The sequence below is a fragment of the Lithobates pipiens genome, unplaced genomic scaffold, assembly GCF_037356315.1.
Source record: "Lithobates pipiens isolate NorthernLeopardFrog02 unplaced genomic scaffold, aLitPip1_a1.2 Scaffold_19, whole genome shotgun sequence".
NCBI lineage: Eukaryota > Metazoa > Chordata > Amphibia > Anura > Ranidae > Lithobates > Lithobates pipiens.
Window position 1 is genome coordinate 247,601,098 of NW_027507764.1, and position 20,065 is coordinate 247,621,162.

The window sequence follows — 20,065 nt, forward strand, 5'->3', positions numbered from 1 at the left end:
GAGCGGGTCGGATGTCAGCGGAGATATCAGCGCTGACATCCGTCCTTCCATAGATCTCTATGGAGTGTCTGTTCAGGTCCGCCTAAAAAACTGACAGGCGGACCTGAACGGATCGTCCGTGTGAAAGGGCCCTTATTTGTTTCAACAAGAATAATAACTGCTAATAATACTATAAATAATACCATAATTACTATTCTACACACATTGTCATGTTGCTGTTCCTGGACTAAGGTCTTATTTACACTGAAATCCCCATGTTCACTGTGCAGTTCAACATGTGCTTTTACATTCATTTGTAATGGGCATGTTATTGCAGCACATTTCTGATTCGTGTCACTAAGTTGCATGTACACATGTTTGCATTCATGTGTGTTTATGTGTGTTCTGGTATGGTTGTGTTCAAAACAATACAGAATGCTGTACTCTTTTTTAATTAACCTGAACGCACCACAATGGAGTAAACTAGGCTTATTCATTCAAACATAAATTTTTCTTGCATACGCATTAGTACTGTGTTTAAAAATGCATTTGACTGCATCTGGTGTAAACTAACACTAATACAGCAGTTGTCTCTACAGTAGATGCATGCAATAGTTGTTCTGTTTGATGCCCTTGAACGTGTAAATTCCTTGACAACATTGCCCAAAATTATCCTACAGATCCTTGCGTTGGTATGTGCTCATGTGACTCAGTGTACTTAGCACAGCAGGTTATGTCGCTCGTGTTTACATTGTGTCTGGTGTGTCAAGAACGTGCATAGCAAGCTCAGTAGGTTGCACTTTACAAAATGCCACATGCTAGAATATACAAGTAAATAGAATATACATGGTACATCAAGGAGAATTTCATATATATATATATATATATATATATATATATATATATATATATATATATATATATATATATATATATATATAAAAATATATTGTATAGCCTTGACCCAAGCAGTCAGCCCAACTGTTAAGACTTAACCCTAACATTTGAGTAGGATATATAACAAATGTATCCAGCTGTATTTTAACAAAGAACTTGCATAGATATCTAAATCTGTTTTGACATCAGCCTCCAGTAATCCTCTGTAAAACAGCACTCTGGCTGGGAGAGGGTGACGCATCACTATGAGCCAATAAAGGTTTTACTGCTTACAGGAGGGGGGACAAAGAGATGGTCTCAGTTGTATGCCTATTCATTGGTCAGACCAATAGTATACTATAGTGCCTATACACATGATCAGAATAATGTATGAAAAATACTGCTTTCAAATCAATCATACTACAATCTGATCGTTAGTACACAGCTTTCGAGAACCAATCATGACAATTCATGCAATGAATTCATGCATGGACATTTTTTCCGCACAATAACAGAGCGTACAATTTTCTTTTAATCAGTACAGTTGTCGTTCGAAAATACAATATCAATACACTACAACACATTACATCACTTCAGAATTTTTATTCTGTCGTACGAGAATTTTCAGAACTTTAGTTTTCGATATAAGATTAGCATGAAAAAAAACAAACAAAAAACGGACAATCATTTGTCCGATAATCTCATCGCGTGTACCAGGCATTAGCATTATATGGGTCCTGCAAAACTACAGGGCAGTGCAGCTATGCTGTCTGGCAGGGGTACCTGGATCACAAAAGTGAACAGACTTACAAAACATTTTTCATGTAAATCAGTTAACATACTATATTTCTGTTTATTAGGCGGGGACCAGCCTTAAAGGAGTTGCAAAGGCAGAAGTTTTTTTTTTATCTGTATGTAGCAGCCTCCCCAGCACCCCATAATTACTAACCTGAGCCCCATCTCTCCCCAGTGATGTTTACTAATGTCTTAGCTGCCCGGAACTCTCTTCCTGGTTAGCTGAGACACAGCAGCAGCACCGTTGCTCCCACAGCTGTCAATTAAAGTCAGCTAGCCAATCAGGGGAGAGAGTGGCGCGGAGTGGGTCTCCATGTCTGAATGGACACACAGAGCTGTGATCCAGCTCTGGTGCCCCCATAGCAAGCTTCTTGCTATGGGGGCTCCTGACAGGAGGGAGGGGCGAGGAACAGTAAAGGGGGATCCGAGAAGAGGAGGATCCAGGCTGCTATGTGCAAAATAAACTGAATAGAGCAGGTAAGTATAACATGTTTGCTATTTTTTTTTCTTTAAACGAGACGTTAGTATCACTTTAATACTTAAACCTCCCGCTAACACTTAGCCTAGCTAGAGGTGAGTGAAGAAACGTAGACTATCCCATATTGTGCAGGGTACAGTCAACTATATTATTGGGATAAATGGCTTAGTGCAACTTGATTGTCATGTAATGCCTGATGCAGAAAAGTGTATCAAGCTGTTTTGCCATGGGTCATAAACCCATACACCTAAGCTTAAACTTGAACATTTAAGACTTAACCTGATTGAAACACTTAACACAGTCCTCCTTCTAATCTCTACTCTTAATTAACCCTTAAACTCCTAAACTAACGCTGATACTTAAAATGAACCCTAACTGTTTGCTTAAACCTAAAACGTAACTTGTAACACTTACCTAACCTTAACTTGCCTAACTGCTAAAACACTTTGAAACTAAATATATACCTTAAAAGCACAAAAAGATTTCTTAAAGTAGCAATGCAAATATATTTGCATAAGATATGCAAATATCTCATAGTGCTGAAATGTTGATGTCAATATTAAATGATTAGTATGTGTTTTATGTTAATGTGATTAGCAAACTGTAAAAGACAATATCTTTATTACTATAAAAAGTAAAAGGCTCTTCCTACAATTGTTAATTAAATATGCAATCCTTTCCGACTGTTAAAGTGACCCCATCAATGCAGGGTCACTTATATAGAAGGTCAGGTTTCTGTGGTAGTGAGCCCTTGTTCTCCAGGGTGCGGAGTCTAAGCCCTAGCCTGCTTCTTCCCCAGGGACACTGATGGTGGGGTTGGAAACCCCATCTTTTGCTGTTCACTGGCCTCTGTATGAATTCCACACTTCCGAGTGTGTAGAATTCCTATTCCCCTGCCACATGCTGTAGTTTCTCCCACCTGGTTATACATTAATACAGGATGCAGCAGCTGGTGGGAGAAACCAAAGTATTTGGTAGGGGAAACTGGTATTCCATCCTGCTTCTTTTAACAGTTACAGTATATTACTCGATACAGGGGTGGCATAAAAAATATGTTTCGCTCAAAGATGGGCTTTAACTTCTAATAATAATAATAATAATACATACATACTATAAGCATTATTATTACTATACATAATATTTCATGCTCAATGCATTGCTTTCTGCACTTCCCCCATTTCAAGCACTGTTTTTTTCCTGATCATGAATGCCAGAGTTTCGTTACTAGTATCAACATCAATTGGCTATTCATACTTAGTACTTGGGTGCTTCAAGGCTAGTAGAAAGAAGAAAATAATTTACATTTTCTCCAAGGAAACAGATTGTAAAAAATTGGCACACGCGGTTACTCAGCAGAGATTCGGCAAGACTAATTGATTTTGATTTATCTTTCATAACTGTTCTAGACTGATTGTTGTCAAAATATGTAGGTGATGGAAGATAGAAGTTCTGTCTTTTCTATTATATGAAATTATATTCTCCATGTCAATAGTGCTAGAAATGCACACAAATAAATGTGTTGGATACCAGTCATATAATGATCACACTTCAAAGTCCATACCATGGCTTTGTAGGCAAAGTATTGACAAAAGTCAATATACATCCTTGAACATGTCACTATGGCAGCCCAAGAAATCAAGCCAGTAAAAAAAGGTTTTGTTCTTTGTGTCCATTAATTTATGTCTGTCAAGCACCGAAAAAAAAATAACTCTCAGCAGAAATAACCAGAGCAGCAACATCAATCTTTTTTCCATTATCTATGTTTTCATTTTACACATTTCTACATCTTTTATGTTTTAGAGAGTTGTGCACCATTCAAATTTATGATATTGTTATATAGTATGTCTGACCATTTTAAGAACAGCTGTGGGCTCTGGGACCGCAATGCTATCATGCAATTATGGTATAACAATCATCAATTTAATGGTCACTTAACAAATTAATGACTATTTATTTTACACAGGAAATATGTTCATCATTATATATTTGGTATCTCTTTTCTGGAGCATCAGAAGCTGTAAAGTTCCACACACCACAGTAAGGTACAACTAATAGTTGCTCTCATGCATGCCACTAGAAACAGCCCTTTACTGTAGGATTCTGTATGAACAACACATATATGGGGTATGTTTCAATACCTTTTAGATGATTATAGACACTAAGAGCTAAACAAACTCTCTTACTAATTTACTAAAACCTTTACCTTTTCAAAATTGGTAAGTGAACCTTTGTTTGCTTCAAGAGATGGATTGACAAAAATATTTTAGTTACACATAGGTGGATTGATATTTATATTTCTTTCACTTGATTTATGTCTATGCATAGATGTCCTTCCCTTGATACCAGACTTTACAGACAGCAATAGGAATTGTCTTGCACGGTACTACTACTACAAATGAGAATAACAATAATAGTAATAGTATATAGTAATATAGTAATAATAATAATATCTATAGTGTTTATTTTCTAGGGACCTCCCTCCTTCCAAGAAAAAAAAATCCAGGTGTATCTAAAGTTAATTAAGAACAGAGCAGTCCTTTTATTTGCAGTGCCTCTGTTACTTGCTCATCATTATCACTATTTTTTAATCCTGTAGTAGCAGAATGAGCAGACCAACTCACAATTCCCAGTGATCACCTAAGGACGTCATCTTTCTCTGGGAAATACAAGCTGTCCCAGGCCAGATAGGAGAAATCATCTAGTCAACATTCCAAGTCTGCCCTAAGAATATATTCCAATCAGCCTTTCAAGAGGAATTCATAGAATTCATAAAATATTAACGTCTAACAAATAAGAAGCAAACGTTTCCATGATGGAATCTAAATAGCAGTACACTAAGAGATTCCCACATTCCTGTCCCCGCACTTTAATTTTTTGGAAGTAGTAATATAGGGGCTGCCACTATTGCCTTCTTTCTAAAAATGCTAGTCGCCTGGCCTTTTATATTGACCCACTGCTCCGGCTCCTTCCTGGCAGTGTCTGCAAATTGCAGACCAATAGATGGGGTCAGCCAGAAGGCTGGCCATCATTAACTTACAGGCACAGCCTTGCACTAGTAAAGAAGCAACAGTGTGAAAAATTCATAGAAGGCTGTCAAAAATAAATGCAGGCCTTGCAGAACAATTGTGATGTTACTAGGATAACTAAGTTATTTTTTTACTATTTGGAAGGCAGTCCAAGGCTATCTGATATTAGCTGAGATTTTTTTACTAGTACAGTTATCCTTTAAAGTATGTCTGACTTTGGCAGAATAAGTATATCACTGGAGGACAATGTTTGCATTTATTTGGCCCTCATGGGGGCAGGAAGATACATATAAACACTTTTGACACCTGGACCCCTATCTGTGGCATCATAATTGATAAACTACCTGCCAGCACTGGTATGGTGTCCTGAGAAGGATGTCCACCCTCCTCTGAAGCACATGCCCAATGCTGAAGGACTTAAAGGCTGTTATCAGCATGGCAGGGGACCTGTATGCATGCAGTCAGATAACTATGGGTATATCACCCCAAATGTCTTGTCCTGATCTGACCTAGTGTCCTATGGAGGGTAAACCTGACATAACAAAATAAAATTATTCATTTATATAAACACCGAACTTGGGCTGTCCGAATATCTTGTTAAATTACTATTAAATTATAAGGGTGTAGTGCAGTATAGTAAAGTAGTGTTTGAATGCCTGTTCAACTTTTAGATTTTCTGAGCCCACTGTGATTTTTCAGTAATGAGGGGTATGCTAGTTGAAAAAAAAAATAAGCAATAAAATATACCCATGTTGCAGCTGTTCAACTTTTAGCGATTCACAAAATATTCATTGTTTAAATGAAAACTGTCTACGTACAAGAGTGCCTTTCATTACAAGTGAAAGAGCAAAAATTCAAACCCATTAGCTGATGTTTCAGTTAACAATGTCATCCTTATTTGCAAAACAAAGCAGCCAAATGTCCATCTCTCAATTAAGACTATTCACATCTGTGGCCAGATCTAGCCTGTGTGACCCAAGAACCTTTGTGTCTCACAGAGTGTTTCTCACATAGTTTTTGTATTGTCTACAAAATACATTTCTATACGTTTGTAGGGGAAGTATTCATTCACAGGAGTCTCTGAAACTGAAATGACCCAGAAAGCACAGTACATATGTAGCATTCCATTTGGAACTATCCTCACTAACTGAATTATATGACTTAATCAGACCTCAGAGGGGGTGAAAGCCCAGTGTAAGCCTTAGGAGACATGTAGTGCACTGACCTTTCAGTGCTCATATTTAATTCTGTAATAAATGTATTAGACTCTAACATACATCATAAAGATTTATCTAAAACTTTAGGTAACATTTTTTTTAATATGACTTATCTAAAACTTTAGGCAACATATATTTTTTATATGACTTAATCAGACTTCACAGTGGGTGAAAGCCCAGTGTAGGCCTTAGGAGACATGTAGTGCACTAACCTTTCAGTGCTTATATTTAATTCTGTAATAAATGTATTATACTCTAACATACATCACAAAGATTTATCTAAAACTTTAGGTCATATTTTTTTAATATGACTTAAGAGCTCAGAGGGGGTGAAAGCCCAGTGTAGGCCTTAGGAGACGTGTAGTGCTCTGACCTTTCAGTGCTCATATTTAATTCTGTAATAAACGTATTAGCCCTTGTACACACGGTCGGAGAATCCGTCGGAATGTGTCCTATCGGACCGTGTTGTCGGATAATCCGACTGTGTGTGGTATGCATCGGACTGATTCCGTCGGAATATCCGTCGGACCCAATTTTCCAACTTGTTGGAAATATTTCCCGACCAACTGGTTCGATCGGACATACTCCGATCATGTGTAGAGAATTTTGATCTGACCAAGTGCCACGCATGCTCAGATCAAATTCCTACATCAAAGCTATTGGCTACTAGCCTGAATGTAGTCCCATCGTAACGAAATTACGTCATCACGCTCTGAATGATCGGATTTTTCGACAACTTAGTCCGTCTGTGTGTATGCAACAGTTTCGGACAAGATCCGATGGACAAAATCAGACGGAAAAAATCTGACGGATTTGGTTGTCGAAATCTCCGACTGTGTGTACAGGGGCTTAGACAATAACATACATCATAAAGATTTAGCTAAAACTTTAGGTAACACATTTTTGTAATATGACTTAAGCAGACTTCAGAGGGGGTGAAAGCCCATTATAGGCCTTAGAAGACATGCAGTGTACTGACCTTTTCGGGGCTTATATTTAATTTTGTAATAAACACACTAGACTCTAACATTCATCATAAAGATTTAGCTAAAACTTTAGGTAACATTTTTTTTTTTCATTTTAATATAATCCTTGATGTAATATAATTTACATGGATTTGAAAGAGGAAGGCAAACAATGATTTCTAGAAGATCTATTCATAAAATATAACATTCATATGTTATATAAAAAATGTGTATAAAAAAATTAAATTAAAACAATGTATCAATGCTATGAAGTGTAAATGTTAAATAAAAGCTTGTTTTCCATTACAACTGAGTATGATATAGTTACAGTTTTGCAGTACAGTATTTAGAAATTTTAACCGCTGTAACCTTCTAACTTTGTTCAGATTTGAAATAAGGACCACAATGATGGACTATATCAAAATTGCAATTTTAGCAAATAAAATAGACTGTAACTGCGTATAAAAAATAAAATTACAAAACAAGCAAATCAATAGCACAAAGCTATCCTGTGATGTGAGAGCCACATGCTTTCAACCCATTCATAAAAATGTGACTGTAGTACGTATAAGCAGCCAACAGTGCTGTATCCAAGGGCATGAACCAGTTCAGCATCAATGAGGCCTGCGTGCAGATCAAATCGTATAGTAGGGAGAAAGTTAGAGCTGGGTTAATTAAACTAGGGTACCATTTTTCACAGGAATATGTTAAAAACGTAGTGGTCATAGTGGCAGGTTCATCCCTTATTTCGCTGCAGTCAGCTGACTTGAACAGACAACAGAGCAGGTGTTCCAGATGTAGCATTTGCCAGAGAAGAGACGCGTTCTCCTAGGTACATGCTTCTAAAAGTCAATGTTTTATATACACACCATCCTGATTAGCACACATCGCAGCAGGGGGTCAGTGCTTCATTCTCACATATCAGCAAATAAATAAGGAATGCCAGCACCATAACGCGTTAAGTCATGTAAGTAACTTTGTAAGCATTGCCTCGGCTTGGTTAACCTTATCATTGCCACGCAGTTGCAATAAAGTGGTACTCCACATGCACAGCGAAGAGTCTCGTGAGAAAATCATTCTGAATGCAAAAAGGCATAATGAAGACACCATAATGAAGACTGTAAAATAAAGCATGAAGACAACACTCTACACAAGTGGTTGTGTACAGAAATAAATGACACACACAATAAAGCACAGGCATCCCTGTATGAGGCTGAATGCCCAAGCTGAAATCTTCACAGACAGATAACAGAGATTTATATTCAGTTCACCAACCTTCACCTTCGCTAAAAGCTCAGCCAGAGTTCCTGAACAATGCTCTTTCTTCTGCTCGGTCACAGTGAGTGCGGTCCCTCTATGTGTCTCCTGATTCCAACTGAGGACAGATGGCCAGAAGCCCTGAGCCTCACTGGGATGAGGCAAAGCTTTGCTTTTTTTTTCTCCTCTTGCTTAGCCCCTGGCAGATAAGCCTGAGTCAGGCACAGTGAGCTCACAACACCCCCTCCACCAATCATTTCAATTAGTGCCACATGAGAGGAGCTTCTGCCCAAAATCTTCTTAGGAAAGGGCCAGAGGGCAGGGCAATCTCCTCTTCTCAACAATGACCAGAAGCAGCTATAAATATAATGAACAAAGGCTCTGTCAGGGCTGGGAATGTGATGTCCTAATCCGATAGAACACTATACCCAGCACACAGCCAGCAAGCAGCTCTGTAGCAGCATGAGCCCTGAGAGCACTGCATGTTTTATATTCTAATCTCATAGAAAGACATATAGTGGAATCCACCCAGAGGAGTCACAAGAGTGCACATTTAAGATGCTGTTCTGTGGACTATTAGTGATTGGATAACATCACTGTGTCTTTATTTGGCACAAAGCTAAGTACACTCCTCTCTGCACCCTGGAATCATCACTTGCAGTAACCTTTCACAGGCATCACCGGGGTCTACACTGCCTGGACAGGACACTTTAGCACTCTTTCTGCTACTCTCCAATCAGCAGCTCAGCTTACACTTTAATATTTATACAACATGCATATCACATTACTTATTTTTTTTATGCTTATTTGTTTTAGAATATGTTTGAGAAATAAAATAAAACATATTTGTGTTTAAAAATATTATTATGCTAATTTTTTATCTTCAATATGTAGCTTTTTTTGCAACGCAAAAATACAATTTTGAGTAACTAACGAGAAAAGGAATCTGCTTACTTAAAGAAGCTGTGCCAGCTTTGGCGGATTTCTTGTGACTCCTTCTATAAAGTATATTTACATGACTTTAATGCACATTTATCTGAGAAATGCAAAGCTTTGCTAACAGGAACAGCACCGTGGTGTCATTTAGATCTATAGGACTACTGTAGATTAAGACGAGGCAGAAGAGAGAATAATGAAAGACTCTTACCATGCAAACACTGACCATGTGCTCTTTCTGGGTTTTAAAGGCATCCGATTGTCAGTTTTGCTTTTGTGATGACAGCTGCTTGCTTGGTGCTGCGTATTGTTTGTTTATGGGGGGTGGAGAACGAGGAGTGGTTTCATTACAAATGCAATCTGCAGTATGGAGAGGCCATGTTTACAAGACAGTATGTATGCTGCTGGGGGATAGTCAGGAATCAGGATACAATAAATGAGTCAACAGAAGGGGAGGCAGCATGTTCAACCATCTACTACATACAATTACACTGCAGTAAATGCTAAAAAAGCCAGAGGCTATCTATAGATTACACAGGTTGCACTTTGAAGTGGTATTATTGAATATATGCTATTAATCATGCTGTGTATGGATTCACGTCATGTATTTCTATCAAATATCACTAGTTAGTAAAAATAAATTAAAGCCATTCAAGTTTGAATATTTAACACGCATGGTCATCACATGCCCTCCCTTGAGTTAGTAATCTTTAGCAGTCTTGCATCAGTACTGTAAATGCTTTGGTTGATCTGGAAGTCTGGCTGCAACATGCTGTGGTTTTGTTAAGACACTTACAAGAGTAAAGCCTTGTACACACGGGCCGAATGTCGGGCAGCATTGGTGGGTTCATTAGAAATCGGCCAACATTTGGTCAGTGTGTACTGCAGTTGGTCTGACAGAAGCCAACTGTTCAGCCGGCTTCTGTCGAAGGGGCATGATCAAAGAGGTTGGAAAATCTTTTCAGACAAGATGAATTTCTCTGTCAATTTGGTCATTAACTGTGCAACCACAAGAATCCTTTTTTCCATATATAACAATTAGATCAGTTCTGTTCAAGGCTAGATGTCTTCTTGCCCGAGGCCTACATAAATAATGAAACTTTTGTACAGGATACATTCCTTTTATCAGCACCCTTGCTACATAATTGTTAGGATTGTGATAATTTAAACTAAAATGTACTATTGGAAACAGCCTGTTGTCTGTTGTATATGGAGAACTATAATTGTGCCTGTAGTTCTCCAAAAAAGAAAGACAAGATGGCTACATATTTTTGGGTCATTCTTTTTAGACTCTGCATTTGTTAATTTAATTGACTGCTTTGGTTCTGATATCATGCTGTTGTAGGTATAGACTGTTGTGTGCCTTGTGCCTAAAATTGACCTGCTTCTACTATTCCTTGCTGCCCAATGTTTATAAGGGCCCACGTATGTTTATGTAATTGGGGGATATATCAATCCAATAACGACCAAACAATATGCTCACTAATAAAACAGTCTCAATCAGCACTTACAGCCAACTTTAATCAATACACTCTAACTAATTGGGTAACATTAATAGTAACTCACCTCTATGCCACAACTGTCCCTTGTCAGCTCTAAGATCAAGAACTAAATGATCACATGACTACTTATCGCTCAGTTCTTGATTTGGTTGGAGCAGAGAACAGTGAATGTCAGCCAATACTCTCTGCACTGCTCCTCCAATGTTCACTAGAGTTCCGGGCTGAAGAGGGTGGGTGCAGCTGGCTTTGGCTCACAGTGTGAGGTTGGGTAAGTCACATCATTGGGCGGATCCTGTCAATATTGTCAGGATCCTTCAAGATCCTAGAACAGCTCTGCCACGCTGCTGACAGAGGGCTATAGCCCACTATAAGGTGGCTCTGGGTCACTATAAGGTGGCTCTGGATATGATCATGTTTTATTAGCCTCAATAGATAATGTACGTGCTATACAAGGAGGTCTGCACCTCTGTCAGGTTTTTATTGTAAAATCACAGAACGAATAGAACACTGGTGCTTTAGTGGTATGCAGATATCAGTATAAACAAATAACTATATAAATGCAACAAAGTATTTGCATCTAATTATGTTTTTATACTGATATTTGGATAAAAATAAAATCACAAGTGTTATATTACTAAAAGTGGAGATTGCAAAATCTGTTGCAGCTCTGCCTAGAAATCAATCAGCTTCGAGTTTTTTTTTCAAAGCTTAACTGAACAAGCTTAAGTTAGAAGCTGATTGGCTACCATGCACAGCTGCACCACATTTTGCACTTTCCAGTTTTAGTAAATCAATCCCACAGTGTTCTATAATTTCAGTGGCTTAGTATAATTAGGGATGAGGGTAACATTTACATATGAGGAAGTATTACCATCATTAGTCTGCATTTGGTTTTTATGCTGTTTGGGTGCCCATTGAGGAGACCTCTCCCAATTTCTGTCCTTGTAACAGGATGTCATAGGGGAAGGAATGAATGGAATATTTCTTAAATGGAGACAGCAATAAAAACATCTTCCTTAATTAAAACTGAGAAAGGATATACGATCAGTATTGCTTTATGGGCTTTCCTCTCCTAATGAAAGCCCCTTTTCTGGTTTCTTGCTCTACTGTCAGAGGGGCAGAAAATAAGGGGGGGGGGGAGGGGGAGGCTACAGTCAGCAATACAAACTCACAAAGGTTTTAACTCTTCTCCATCTAAAAATGGCCCTAAATTTGGCCTTTAAACAGAAAACAGGCAAATAGCTAAATACATTTGGTATACCTGTCAAGGTACAGTATTTGTATATCCACTCATCCAGTCCTGAGACGTACACAGCTCTACTACACAACACAGACCTTGCTTCTTGCATTGCTGCACACCCTACTGGCTTCTTGTGCTGCTTCCCCACCCACCTCTCTGAGCTCTGCTATACAGACTGTATAGTACAGCTATACAGACTATATGACTTTAAGAGGCTGATATCAAGTCAAATTCAGGAACTTATACAGCTTACTTTTAAAGCTGAACTCCAGCTTTTCATACACTTTACATATTTTGTTTGGGGACAAGCTGACCCAAAGGAACTATGTCCCTCACTAACATGTGAGGCCACTGGATGTGCGGTATAAACTGTATGTAGTTGTGTTCCGAGTTCAAGCCGAGACTTCCTGTCTCATACCTGGACACAGTAGAGTCTATCACAGAGGTGCTCTACCATTTTGAGAAAGCAATGTATTCTAGCTATGAATACAAAGCTTCCTCTGATTGGGTCAGAGGTTGTGACATCATCAGCCCGCCTCTCTGACTCAGAGGAAGCTTTGCATTCATTGCTAGAATACATCACTTTCTCTGAACGACTAAACCCTGCTGTGATGTTCAGGGTATAAGACATAAAGTCTTCGCTCGAACCCGGAACACAGTGCGGTATGTAGCTTCAGCTACATACAGTTTATACTGCACATCCAGCAGCCTCACATGTTAGTGAGGGACATAGTTCGCTTGGGCCAACTTGGCCCAAATTAACTATGTAAAGTATATGAAAAGTGGGAGATTAGCTTTAAAAATGCATTTAAATATGTATTAAATCCGGACTTTAGGAATTCACAAAAAAAAACTATGCTCATCATGTCTATGGGTGGAGTAATAAACGGTAATACGTATTTCCCATTTCAACAGGGACCCTTCAGCAGTGCGACTGGTCTCCTGCAACCTCCTCTCAAAAGCTGGTTGCGGTCACACGTTCATCTCTTCTCCACGTACAATGCACATGCAATGGGACTCCAAAGACATGCAGGTAGGTTAATTGGCTTCTGTCCAAAATTGGCCCTAGTATATGAATGGGGACCTTGGATTGTGGGCTCCTCAAGGGTAGGGACTGATGTGAGTGTGCAATGTACAGGGATAGGGACAATTGTAGACACTCAGGTTGAACTGGATGGACTGGTGTCTTTATTCAACCTTACTAACTATGTAACTATGTGACTACCCTCAGACTGGAGCATCAGGGTGTAGAAGACAACACTGGAGCAGGCTGGAGCAGGAGATAGGGTAAGTAATAATGCCTGTAATGCCCCTAGTAATTGGTAATGGTTAGCCCTTGCATTATTGTAAGGGGGGGAGGGTCACTGCAAGGGTAGATTTTTTTTCCTAATTCTTAAAGCCTGGCTTTAGTGATTACAGAGCTTCATTAATTTGTGCCTTTTATATCTGCCAGGATTTTGGTTTACGCACGCCCTCTTGCCTTACAGAGCTATGCATAGCATCAGATTAGATAGAGCCAGAGCAGAAACACAGTTCATGACATCACATTAAAAGTGTTGCTTCCTTTTCTGACTCCTGTGTTACTGTAAATAACTTATAATGAATGAAATATATAAACTGTCATACAAACGACCTGGAAATGTGAGTCTGGGATAGGTCATTATAGCTGCTTTCCTGAGCTTTGGAGATGGCACTGGAGAAGAAAGGAGCTGTTATATCATAGAATTAGTAACGTGAGTCATTGAAGCATAATTAACAGCTACTGGAAAATGTAATTAAAACCCATAACTTACACCCATTTTGTGTCTGTTATATATTGTATATATAACAGAAGAGTCTCAATTTGTTTCCATGACCTCATTTATGATTGTGGGATGTCATCTCTGATTTAATAACAATCCCGGGGATTAATGAAACCACTCTACTCTGAAGGTTAATGTAAACAGTATCACAGCGTTAATTCTGAAAAAAAAAAAATATATAAGCACCGAGCCAATGCAAATATGAAGCTACATGCATGCATCCTTTTTAAATGAAGTGAGTTACATGTTAGCAAATTACAAAACAGGATTTCTTCAAATCAGGTGCAAAAACATCTACATATTGCTCCCTCTGCAATTAAAAGTAATCTAACACCCCGTCTGGAAAAAGATATTTATAACTAGTATCCACTTAACAGGAATTTAAACATACTTGTGATAAAGCCTCATCACTTCTAAAAATAAACCATTGTGTTACACCAGGCAAAAGCTCTTCATTAGAAGATGATGGAGGAAGTTCATTCTATGAACTGACTGTATATGCTTTAAATGTAATCTAATTGACAAAGGTGTACACTGTTGGCAAACGGAAACTAAGTACCATTTATTGAATGCAATGCAATATTTTTTCTAACCATCCATAAAAGAAATGAGGGTAAATATGAGAAACCACGTCATGACCTGGTTATTTCATTTCAGTGCATGTTTTCAGCACTCCAAATCATTTTTTTCTTTTTTGCATGACATTTTCATAGCGTCAGAGTTTTAGAGTAAGTGTATTGGTTGGGGTTCAGGATGATTTTCTCATGTGTGATAAAATAATTACCCAAGGGATAACTATATAATCTGATTGTGATTAAAACTGTGATTGCTTAAATATATCACAGCTTCAAAACTGTCCCTTATTTAAAGATTTTGGAATCAAATCCTTCTGTCCCTTTCTGCTCCCTTAAAGGCTTAAAACATTTATATATTCTGCTGATCTCAGCCTCCTCCAAATCTCAAATTCCTTTTCTTTGCTTCTGTAATCTGACCTCCTATTAGAGGGTGGCTATGTTCATTTTCCATGGTATGCGTAGTGTTCATAGAACAATGCACATGACCACAACTGACATGCACTGCTCATTCCAAACAAATGAAAGTGAGTGGGAAAATAAGAGGTTTGGGAGCTCACATAGGATGTTAAAAGGAGTCAGAAAAACATAAGAAACTATTTTGTGAAAAATATTTTATGCCCATTAACTACTTCCCACCCGGCTAATGTATATAAATGGCCGGGTGGGCGCTCTCTCCTTCTGAGTGGATGTTCAGGAACATCCCTCAGAAGGTGGGGGATCATACGCACGTGGGCCTGCACATTGTCACGATTCCGATGTGCTCATGTCACTCAGACACAGCACATCTCTGTGATTGGCCCTCCTGATTGCATGACGGCCATGTCCAATCACAGCCGTCATGTGATGTAAACACAGAGCTGGTTGCTAGGCAATCGGCTCTCCTCTCCTCACACGGAAGTTGTGGGTGAGGAGAGGAGAGGAGATAGCTGCAGCCGGCTGGTGATCAGTGAGTATGAGCTGTTTTTTACAGCTTTTTACTCACTGATCACCAACCTAGTGTCACCACACAATATAAAACACACATGTCTGCACACAATGTCCCCAAAACACATGTCCCCAAATAATAAAAACACTTGTCCCCCACATATGTCCCACTAAAATCACATGTCCCAATGATTATCTGCAAACATATTTCCGTGATCACTTGCACACATCTGTACAGGATCATTTGCATACATCTGCATACATACAAACCAATTGTTATACACTTAACGGAATTTTTTTTTAACAAAAACATGTAGTAGAATACATTTTGGCTTAAATTTATGACATGATTTTTTTTTCCAAATTTCTGCAATTTTTTCACTTATATCGCAAAAAATAAAAAACAGAGTCATGAATAAATACCACCAAAAGAAAGCTCTATTTGTGAGAACATAATGATAAAAATTTCATTTGAGTACAGAATAGCATGACCGCACATTTGTCATTGAAAGTGCGAGAGCGCTGAAAGCTGAAAATTGGTCTGGGTAGGAAGGGGGCCCAGTATTGATGTGGTTAAGTAGTGCATGTGTAAGTAGCGGATGTGTATGGATTATTGTTTGGAGACTAAGCATATAGTTTGGTGTCACTTTAATTGTTCTACGTATTGGTCTGGTGTAAAGACTTCTATTACCCAGTTAATACCAGCATGACAGTTTGACTGACAAGTACTTGGTCAGGCAACACTCTACTCAACACTAAGGCCCCTTTTACACTGCGGGCGTTTTCAGGCACTACAGCACTAAATATAGAACCTGCATAGTGCCTGAAAAAAGCGGCTCCATTCACTCCGTCAGAAAAAGTCCTGCCAGCAGCTTCTTTGGAGCAGTGAAGGAGCGGGGAACTCACCGCTTCAGCTCCCCATTTAAATCAATGAGGCAGCGCTGCGATACCACTGGCAAAACGCAGCTCCGGTGGCCTTTTTGGGGTGGGATTAACACGTTTTCGGCAGCTAGCGGGGGGTTAAAACCGCCCCGCTAGCGTCCAAATAGTGCAGCTAAAACTACGGTAAAGAGGCGCTAGAAATAGTGCCGCTTTACTGCTGACACCTGGGGGGGCTCGGTGTGAAAGGGGTCTTAACAATCTACTTACATTAATTTTATACCATTTTTGAGACAAAGAAATTTTCTTTGGTGGTATTTGGTAAACTTTTTATTTTACTTTTTACTATAAAAAAAACTTCCCTTACTTTTTGTTATAAAACTTATCAAATAAAAATGCCAAGACATTACATACATCCCAAAATGACCCCTTTTTGGAAAGCGGACACTCAAGGGTGTTCTTATTTTTGACCAAATCTATTGGAAATGAAAAAAACGTATAGAGGTAGTTAAGGTGTACTTGAAAAGTCACCTAATGAAGCCAAGATCTGTTCTTACATTATTAATTAAAGAAAATTCCCTGGGTGATGACTGTGCATTGCACAGAAGTTGCATTGTGTGCAACTGCTAGATGCCACTTTTAACTTGCAGAAACAATCCCAGAATCATTGATGGTCAGTGGCACATTTACCACCTAAAAACCCAACAGTCATTGATGGTCAGGGATACATTAACCACCTAAATACCCCACAATCATGGGTGGTCAGTGGCATTCTAAACCCCCACACTTCATCATTGGTAGTCAGAAGCACTTTAAACAACCCCCGAAAACCATCACACAACATTGGTTTTCAGTGACATTTTAAATAATTTAAGATATTAAGGAATGTAGGCAGTAGAAAGTGTATGGGGACCCAGGTACTGCCCCTGGGTATCATTGCAAAAATAAGTTTTTAAAACAACGGTTTTTTCAGGAGCAGTGATTTTAATAATGCTTAAAGTGAAACAATAAAAATGAAGGATTCCTTTAAATATCGGGCCTGGGGTGTCCCATCAGTCTGCCTGTAAAATGGTGCATCTGTGCGATGTATAGAACAGTGCCTCAGCAAAATGAAATTTCTAAAGAAAAACATTTCATTTATACTTGCTTGTGGCTGCAATGTATTGCCGGCTACCGGCAATATAGATAAAAAAAACAAGGAAAAAAATGGTGTGCAGCCACCCCAGTCCATAACAGGCCCTTCGGGTCTGGTATGGATTTTGAGGGGAACTCCACGGCAAAATTCATAAACAAATTGGGGTGCATAAGGATCCATACCAGAACCTTATCCGACCATGCCTCCTGGACGGTGGTGTGATTGAAGATGAATGGACATAGCGGGAGACTTTTTTTTCCTTTTTTAATAAAGGAATTGTCAAAAACTGTCTGTTGTGGGTTTTACTTTTTGACACTTTTTTTGGTGACTGGGTAGGGGTACAATGTACCCGATACCCATTCACTTTGGGGGATGGGATTTGGGGGTCCCCTTCTTAAAGGGGGCTTCCAGATTCCAATAAGCCCCCCCATCCACAGACCCTGACAACCAATGGCCAGGGTTGTCTGGAAGAGGCTCTTGTCCCCATCAACATGGGGAAAGGTGCTTTGGGGGGCACCCTCCCCATGTGAAGGGCAAGCGGCCTGGTATTGTTCAGGAGGGGGGTCGCTCGCTCGTCCCCCCCTTTTGTTGCCTGCCAGGTGGCTTGCACGGATAAGAGTCTGGTGTAGATTTGGGGGGGGGGGCACTGCGCAATTTTTTTTGGCTTGGAGTTCCCCTTAAAATCTATGCCAGACTCAAACAAAGGGCCTGGTATGGATTTGTGGGGAAAACATGCCATTTGTTCCCTTAATTCTGTCATGACTGAACTGTGTATATATATGTACATATATATATATATATATATATATATATATATATATATATATATATATATATATATATATACAGTTGTGCTTATAAGTTTACATGCCCTGGCAGTCCTTTGGAGTGATGAGACCAAAATTTTGCTTTATGGCCACAAGCAATAAATGCTATATTTGGAGAGGAGTCAACAAGGCCTATGATGATAGGTACACCATTCCTACTGTGAAACACGAAGGTGGATCGCTGATATTTTGGGGATGTGTGATCTACAAAGGTACAGGAAATCAAAACTCAAAATTGATGGCAAGATGAATGCAGTAGGTTATCAAAAAATATTGGAGGAACATTTGCATTCATCAGCCAGGAAGCTGTGCATGGGATGTAGAGTGGAGTGGCCATCTCAGTCTCCTGACCTCAATATCATTGAGCCACACTGGGGAGATCTCAAATGTGCGGTTCATGCAAGACAGCCCAAGAATTTACAGGAACTGCAGGCTTTTTGCCAAGAGGAATGGGCAGCTTTACCATCTGAGAAGATAAAGAGCATCATCCACAAATACCACAAAAGACATCAAGCTGTGATTGATGTTAAAGTGGGCAATACACGGTATTAAGAACTGGGGTATGTAAACTTTTGATCAGGGACATTTAGGTCAGTTTCTGTTGTCATTATGATTTAAAAATAGTAAACACAGTTGATTGATAATAAAAGGCTTCAGCCAAACACTAAGCACGAGTGAAAGAAAAGTTTTTTTGTTATTCATATTCTCTGAAAAATGGCCAAGAAATCAAATTCTGCCAGAGAATGTAAACTTATGAGTACAACTGTATATATATATATATATATATATTAGGATGAGCCGAACACCACCTCCAACCGCCCCACCCCGTTTTGGTTTGCATCAAAACTTACGAACAGGCAAAAAATTTGTACGAAAATGCGAACACAAAGTTTATGGGACACAAACATGAAAAAATTTAAAGTGCTAATTTTAAAGGCTTATATGCAGTTATTGCCATAAAAAGTGTTTGGGGACCTGGGTCCTCCCCCAGGGGACATGTATCAATGCAAAAAAAAGTTTTTTCAGGATTACTGATTTTAAAAATGCTTAAAGTGAAACAATAAAAATGAAATATTTCTTTAAATATCATGCCTGGGAGGGTGTCCTTAGTATGCCTGAAAAGTAGCACATTTTTCCCATGCTTATAACAGTACCACAGAAAAATTACATTTCTAAAGGAAAAAAAGTTTTTTTAAAACTGCTATAATGTATCGTGGGGTCCTGGCAATATAAATGAAAATCATTTAAAAAAAACGGTATGCCCCCCCCCCAGTCCATTACCAGGCCCTTTAGGTCTGGTATGGATATTAAGGGGAACCCCGCACCCAAATTAAAAAATAATAATGTACGGGTCCCCCCAAAATCCATACCAGGCCCTTCAGGTCTGGTATGAGGGTGCCCTTGTTAAAGGGGGCTTCCAGATACTGATAAGCCCCCTGCCCGTAGACTCCCACAACCAACAACCTGGGTTGTCGGAAAGAGGACCTTGTCCTCATAGGGATAAGGTTCTTTAAGACAGGGGCCTCGGACTTCCAAGCTATTTAGAGGGAAATAGCAAATAAACACTGATTTCCCTCCCTCAGTCATTTAACACACATAGGTTGGATTTGATGGTCTTTTTTTAACGTCACCTACTATGTAACTCACATTAC

The 20,065-nt window shown here is 39.0% G+C and overlaps 1 protein-coding gene across 21 annotated transcripts in view; it reads right to left on the minus strand.

Moving 5' to 3' along the window:
* The window catches only part of LOC143996687 (poly(rC)-binding protein 3-like), a 1,318,080-nt gene that overhangs the window by 230,156 nt on the left and 1,067,859 nt on the right, over positions 1–20,065 (minus strand). For 2 of the 21 annotated variants that reach the window (XM_077491900.1, XM_077491905.1), the window contains exon 1: positions 9,741–9,876. The exons of 16 other annotated variants lie outside the window; for them this stretch is intronic. The gene's annotated coding sequence lies outside the window, so the exon portion shown is untranslated. Of the gene's footprint in view, positions 1–8,611; positions 9,085–9,740; positions 9,877–20,065 lie in introns of those variants that run through there. 3 more of the 21 variants (XM_077491903.1, XM_077491902.1, XM_077491894.1) reach the window with 3 other exon arrangements.